Raw genomic sequence first — 8,048 nt, forward strand, 5'->3', positions numbered from 1 at the left:
CTGTGTATAAGATCATATCATCTGCAAATAGAGATACTTTGACTTCTTCTTACCAATTTGGATGCCCTTTATTTCTTTTTCTTGCCTAATTGCTCTGACTAGAACCTCCAGCACAATGATGAATAATAGTGGTGATAAAGGGCATCCTTGTCTGGTTCCGGTTCTCAAGGGAATGCTTTCAAAGTCTCTCTATTCAGGATGATGTTGGCTGTTGGCTTTGTATAAATGCCCTTAATTATGTTGATGAATTTCCCTTGTATTCCTATTTTGCTGAGAGTTTTTATCATGAATGGGTTTTGGACTTTGTCAAATGCCTTTTCTGCATCAATTGACAAGATCATATGTTTCTTGTCTTTTGTTTTATTAATGTGATGGATAACATTGATTGTTTTTCTAATGTTGACTCATCCCTGCATAGCTGGTATTAATCCCACTTGATCATGGTGAATTATTTTTTTGATATGTTGTTGAATTCTATTGGCTAGAATTTTGTTGAGGATTTTTGCTTCAATGTTCACGAGGGATATTGGTCTGTACTTTTTTTTCTGTGGTGCCTTTACCTCATTTTGGTATCAGGGTTATGCTGGCCTCATAGAATGAGTTTGGTAGTATTCCATCCTTTTCTATGCTCTGAAATACCTTTAGTAGTATTGGTGTTAACTCTTCCCGGAAAGTTTGGCAGATTTCTCCAGTGAAATCATCCAAGCCAGACCATTTTTTTTGTTGGGAGTTTTTTAATCTCCTTTTCAACCTCTTCTTTTGTATGGGTTTATTTAGTTGTTCTATCTCTGATTGTGTTACTTTAGGTAGGTAGTGAGTTTCTAGAAATTTGTCCATTTCCTCTAGGTTTTCAAATTTGTTAGAGTACAGTTTTTCATAGTATTGTGTTCTGATTCTTGTAATTTCTGTTGGGTCTGTTGTGATATCACCCATCTCATTTCTTATACGGGTTATCTGCTTCCTCTCCTGTTTTTCTATTGTCACCTTGGCCAATGGTTTATCGATTTTGTTGATCTTTTGAAATTACCAACTTTTGGTCTTGTTAACTCTTTCAATTGTTTTTCTATTCTGTATTTCGTTTAATTCTTCTCTAATTCTTATTATTTCCTTTCTTTTGGTGCTGGAGGGTTTCTTTTGCTGCTTGCTTTCTACTTGTTCCAGTTGTAGGGTTAATGTTTTGATTATGGCCCTTTCTTGTTTTTGAATGTGTGCATTTATTGCTATAAACTGACCTCTGAGCACTACTTTCGCTGTGTCCCAAAAGTTCTGGTAGGATGTGTTTTCATTCTCACTTGATTCTATGAATTTCTTTAGTCCATCCTTAATTTTTCTATAACCCAGTAGTTTTTGAGCAAGGTGTTGTTCAGATTCTATGTGTTTGATTTTTTTCCTTCCTTTTTCTGCTACTGATTTCTACCTTTATGGCTTTATGGTCAGAAAAGATGCTTTGTAATATTTCAATGCTTTCGATTCTGTTAAGGTTTGCTTTATGGACAACTATGTGGTCTGTTCTGGATAATGTTCCATGTGAGAGATTATACTTAGCTGCTGTTGGGTGTAATGTGGGGTATATATCCATGAGATCAAGTTGGTTGATTGTAGCATTTAGATCTTTCTGTGTCTTTATTGAGCTTCTTTCTGGATGTTCTGTCCTTCACTGATAGTGGACTGTAGAAGTCCTCTAGTATCATTGTGAAGCTGTCTATCTTTCTTTCCAATGCTGTTAGAGTTTGTTTTATGTATTTTGGAGCTCTGTCATTCAGTGCGTAAATATTTATTGTAGTTATGTCCTCCTGGTGTACTGATCCTTTAGTCATTATATGGTGTCCTTCCTTATCCTTTGTGGTGGATTTTACTTTAAAGTCTATTTTGTCAGAGATTAGTATTGCCACTCCTGCTGTTTTTTGAATGTTGTTTGCTTAATATATTTTTTCCATCCTTTGAATTTTAGTTTGTTTGTATCTTTAAGTGTAAGCTGTGTTTCTTGTAGGTAGCATATAAATAGATCTTTTTTTTTAATCCAATCTGCCTCTCTCTGTCTTTATTGGTGCATTTAGTCCATTCACATTCAGTGTAATCATTGATAGGTATGAGTTTATGCTGTCATTTTGATGTCTTTTTTTTGTGTGTTGCTGACAGTTTCTTTGTTCCATTTAATTTTCTGGGCTAAGTTATTTTTCTTTATGTATTTTCTTTTCACCTTTTTTATTGTTGTTGATTTTGTATTTGCCGAGCCTTTATATTTTTCTTGTTTTTTATTTTGATGTGTAGCATTGTTAGTTTCCTTTGTGGTTACCTTAATATTTACCCCTATTTTTCTAAGTTTAAATCAATGTTTTATTTCTTTATATTGCCTTGACTTCCTCTCCATATGAAAAATCTATGTCTACATTTATTTGTCCCTCTTTTTTGTTTTAATGCTGTCATCTTTTACATATTGATATCTGTTTCCCTATTTTCAATGTTTTAGCTTTGGTTTATTTTTGTGACTTCCCTATCTGGGTGGATATCTGATTGCTTTGTCTTGTGTTCTAGTCTTGTGTTGTTATCTATTATTATTGATTTTCTAACTGGAGGTCTCCTTTTAGTATTGCTTGTAATTTTGGTTTGGTTTTGCAAATTCCCTAAACTTCTGTTTATCTGGAAATGCCCTAATTTTGCCATCATATTTGAGAGACAGTTTTGCTAGATATATGATTCTTGGCTGGCAATTGTTTTCCTTCAAGGTTTTTTATGTGTCATCCCATTGCCTTCTTGCCTGCACGGTTTCTGCTGAGTAGTCCAAACTTATTCTTAATGACGCTCCTTTGTAGATGACTTTTTGTTTATCCCTAGTCACTCTTAAAATTCTCTCTTTATCTTTGTTTTTGGCAAGTGTGATTATAATATGTCTTAGTGACTTTCTTTTGGGATCTACCTTATGTAGGGTTCAATGAACATCTTGGATAGATATCTTCTCATTTTTCATGATATCAGGATAGTTTTCTGTCAACAAATCTTCAACAATTTTCTCTGTATTTTATGCTATCCCCTCCTTCTGGTACCCCAGTCACTAGTAGGTTATTCCTCTTGATAGAATCCCACAAAATTCTTATTGTTTCTTTATTTTTTAAAATTCTTTTATCTGATTTTTCCTCAAATAAGTTGGCGTCAAGAGCTTTATCTTCAATGTCACTAATTCTAACTTCTACTGCCTCAATTCTGCTCCTATGACTTTCTGTTGAGTTGTCTAATTCTGAAATTTTATTGTTAGTCTTCTGGATTTCTGATTGCTGTCTCTCTATTGATTCTTGCAGCCGATTAAATTTGTCATTATGCTCTTGAATAACCTTTTTAAGTTCCACTACTGCTTTATCTGTATGTTCTTTCATGTTCTTTGCAATTTGAAGAATTTCCTTCCTAATTTCTTGAAGAGTTCTGTATATTAATCTTTTGTATTCTGCCTTTGGTAATCACAAGAAACTCTCTTCCTCCAGAAAATTTATTGATTCTTTATTTTCAGAGCTTGCTGAAGCCATCATGGTCTGCCTGTTTATCTAATTTGATATTGACTGTTGTCTCCAAGCCATCAATATATTATTATAATTTTTTTCATTTTATATTTGCTTAGTGTGTCCTAGCTTCTTGTTTTGCTTTGTTTTGATATGCCCAAATAGGCTTCTCATGTGCGCTAGTTTGATTATTGGCGTCTTTGAATCTCTAACGTCCTATCACTAGGTAGTTAGTACTGTTATTAAAAGTGTGAGCCCTGGAGTCCACTAAATTTTCTTGTATGGATTCAGCTCAGGTGTCCAGGCAGTCTGTCACCAAGTGTGTCGTGCAGGCTCTCACCCACAGTCTTAGAGAGGCATGAGTAATGGGTGTAGCACAGGTATCTGGTTGTAGTAGGGGGTCACATGCTGAGCAAGGCAGGGGGCTGACGGCTGCCCTTGAATGTCTGAAAGGAAAAGGTGTCTCTCTTCCCTAGAGCGAGTAGGTATGTGAGTTTTGCAGCTGGAGTATGAGCACTCTGCACTGTTTGGGTACCACTTATTCTTGGACCCCTATCACAGGTGGCTAGGTGGCATGGGTGGAACCACCAGTCCTGAAGCTCCTGATGGAGACAGGTAATGAACCTGCTTAATGGGCAGAGCAGTGTCAAATGTCACAAACCTTCCACTTCACAGCTGAAACAGTTGAAGTAAGACTTCAGGTACATACCCTGTTGTACTGTGTTGGGGGGGGGGCTTATGCTGTTGAAATGGGCCCACAGAAGTCTATGCAGGGGTGAAAGGCATTCAAAGTCTGTGCACCCCTTATGCCTCTGCCTAGGCAAAGGAGCTATGCCAACCCTGAGGTCATGGCTTAGGGGAGCTGATAGCTTATTTTATCCCTGTTTCTTAATTTGTTCCCTCTCCAAGGCTGAGAGAATGGTCAGGGTGCCTTAAGGGATATACTTCTGGCCCAGATGACTCATCAATCCCTGAAGCCGGCCTGGCCTGGAGTGGGTGCAGAGCAGGGAGGGTGGAGGTAAATGGGAGAGAGATTTTTCCCAAATGGGTTTTTTGTTTTTTTTTAAATTCCCAAGCCACACCCAAGTACTTATCTTTAGGTGCTTCAGTGCTGTTTTTCACTGGTTCTGGGTGGCCGAGTAGACTCTGCCAGTAGGTCTCTCCCTATGTGGAAAATCCCTCAGGAGTGCAGCTGTTTTCCCATCTCACTGCGCACCCTAGCTGATCCAGGCTGAAGGGCTGCAGCTCCTGCCGGGTCAGGTCAGGCAACTCCTTGCTGCTTCCAAATCATCTCTCCCTCCCTCGCCACTCAGTCTGATTCCTCAACTTTGTGCTTGATGTTCAGGGCTCCTAGATAGTTATATACAATTGATTCACTTTTTTGGGGGGGGTCTTTGTTGTAAGAGGGACTTGGAAGTGTCTGACTACTCTACCATCTTGGCCCCATCTCCCCAAGATAATTTAATGTGGAAAAAAAAATGTCATTTCAACAAATGTGCTAGGACAACTGGATAGCCACATGCTAAAGAATGAAGTTAGAACTCTACCTCACACCATATGCAAAAATTAACTCAAAATGGATCATGGATCTAAATATAAGATCTACACTTATATAAAAATTCTAGGGAAAAACAGAATATTTATGTAATCTTGGTTAGGCAATAGTTTCTTAAGTATGACACAAAAGCACAAACAGCAACAAGAACAAAAGAGAAATTGGACTTCATCAAAATGAAAAACTTTTGTTCTTCAAAGGATGCCATCACAAAAGTAAAAATAACCCAAAGAATAGGAGAAAATATTTGCAAATAATATGTCTGACAAGAAACTTATGCATGAATTTATAAAAGACACTTGCAAGTCCATAATAAAGAGACAAATAACACAATTTAAAAATAAGCAAAGAATTTGCATAAGCATTTTTCTAGAGAAGATATACAAAAGTCCCATAAGCACATGAAATATGTTCAACTTATTAGTTGTTAGGGAAATACAAATTAAAACTACAAGGAGATACCACCTCTAACCACTAGGATGGCTAAATTAAAAAAAAAAAAAGATAATAACAACTGTTGGTAAGGATATGAAGAAACTGGAACCCTCATATACTCCTAGTGGGATGGTAAAAAGGTGCAGCTGCTTTGGAGAACAGTTTCAAAGTTCCTCAACATATTAAACATAGAGTTACTATATGTCTCAGCAATTCTTCTCCTAAGTATATGTCCAAGTTATGAAAATATACATTCACACAAAAACTTGCACATGAGTGATCATGAAAACATCATTCATAAGAGCTTAAAAATGGAAACAACCCAAATATCTATCAAATGATACATGGATAAACACAATGTGAGCTATGCATACAATGAAATATTTTTAGCCATAAAAGGAAATTAAGTTCTGATATACGCTACAACATGAATGAACCTGGAAAACATTATGCTAAGTGAAATAAACCAGTTGCAAAACAACACATTTTGTATGACTCGAATTATATGAAATGTCCAGGAAAGGCACATCTATAGAGAAAACAAGTAGATTAGTGATTGCCTGGCATTAGGGGATGGGGACAAGAATGAGGAATGACTGTTGGTGGGTATGGTGTTTCTTTTAGGAGTAATGAAAATGTTTTACAATAAGATCGTGGTGAATATACTTAATACACAACTGTATGAATATACTAAAACCATTTAACTGCGCATTTTAAGTGACTTTTATAGATGTAAATAATATTTCAATAAAGCTGCTTAAAAAGTAAAATGATGGGGAAAGATATCCTATTCAAGTAATAATCGAAATGGCTAGATAACATATTGGTATCAGATGAAGTAGACTTCAGAACAAGCATATCACTAGGGATAAACTGGATAATTTTTTAATAACAAAAAGACCAATTAATCAAGAGAATATAACAAATATAAATGTGCATCCACCTAACAAAAGAACTTCAAAATTAATAAAGCAAAAACTGAAAAGACCAAAAAAAGAAAGGGAGATATCCACAATTACATCTGGAGACTGAAGCACTGCTCTCTTAAAACACATTTTAACACACATAAGAGTTTAAAAATTGTACGAAGTATTTTCTCAGAACATAAGGGAATTAAACTAGAAATCAATAGCAGAAAGATACCTGTTCAATCTTCATTTGGAAATTCAACATTGTATTTATAAATAACCCTTGAAACGAAAAAGTCATCTCAAGGGAAATTAAAATATCTTCTTGAATGAAAATGAAAACATTTCATTGAATGAAAGAGTTCATTGAATGAAAATGAAAATAGCATATAAAAATGTGGTATGAAGATAATGGACAGCTTGTAGAAAATTTAATAGCATTTAATGCTTTTATTAGACAATAAAATTTCAAGAATAAAATCCAAGATTCTATTTTAAGAAACTAAAGAAAGAAGAGCAAATTCAACCTTAAATAAGAAGAATGAAGAAGACAATGAAGACAAGGGCAGAAATCAAAGATATTGAAGACAGAAAAACAATACAGAGAATCAACAAATCAACAAAACCAAAATCCGTTTCTTTGAAAAGATCAATAAAATTGATAAAACTCTAGCCAAACTGAGTAAGACCAAAAAAAAAGACGAAGATGCAATTTACCAATACTATGAGTGAAATGGTAGATATCACTATAGACCCCACAGACAGTATAAGGTTAAAAAGAGAATATTATGAGCAGCAATTCTATGAAGATTAATACAACAAATTAGATAAAATGGACCAAATCTTGAGATTCTTGAAAGGCACACCTACCAAAAAACACATTCAAGAATAAATAGATAACATGAATTGTGCTGGGTCTATTTTATAAATTGAATTCACAGTAAAAATCTTTTTCTTTTTCTTTTGATGTTCTAGCTAAGGTGATTTAAAAAAAAAATTTATTGTTGTAATTAAATGAAGTTTACATTTCAAGTTAGTCTTCCATACAGAATTTTTGTTTTTTACATACATTTTTATGAGACCCTAACTGCTCACCCCATTCTGCAACAGCACACTCCTCCCCTCTACCCTTGATTCCCCATGAACGTTCAACCAGCTCCTAACTCTCTCTGCCTTCCCATCTCACCTCTGGACAGAAGCCGCCCCTTTGGTCTCTTGTATCTACTTGACTAAGAGGCACATTCTTCACAAGTATCACTTTATGTCCCGGAGTCCAGTCCAATCCCTGTCTGAAAAGATGGCCTCGGAAATTGTTTTAGTTCTGAGGTGATAGAGAGACAAGGGGCCATGCTTTCCTGGGCGCCTCCAGTCTCAGTCTGACCATTAAGTCTGGTCTTCTTACTAGAATTTGAGTTCTGCATCCCATCCTTCTAGTGCTCCATCAGGGACCCTCTGTTGTGTTCGCTGTCAGGGCGTTCATTGGTGGTAGCCGGACACCATCTAGTTCTTCCAGTCTCAGGCTGATGGTTTATGTGCCCCATTCTGTCTCTTGGGCTAATACTTTCCTTGTGTCTTTGGTGTTCTTTGTTCTCCTTTACTCCAAGTGGTTGGGACCAATTGATGCATCTTAGATGGCCGCTTGCAAGCTTCTAAGACCCC

Source organism: Trichechus manatus, unplaced genomic scaffold, assembly GCF_000243295.1.
Source record: "Trichechus manatus latirostris isolate Lorelei unplaced genomic scaffold, TriManLat1.0 scaffold00304, whole genome shotgun sequence".
Classification (NCBI taxonomy): domain Eukaryota; kingdom Metazoa; phylum Chordata; class Mammalia; order Sirenia; family Trichechidae; genus Trichechus; species Trichechus manatus.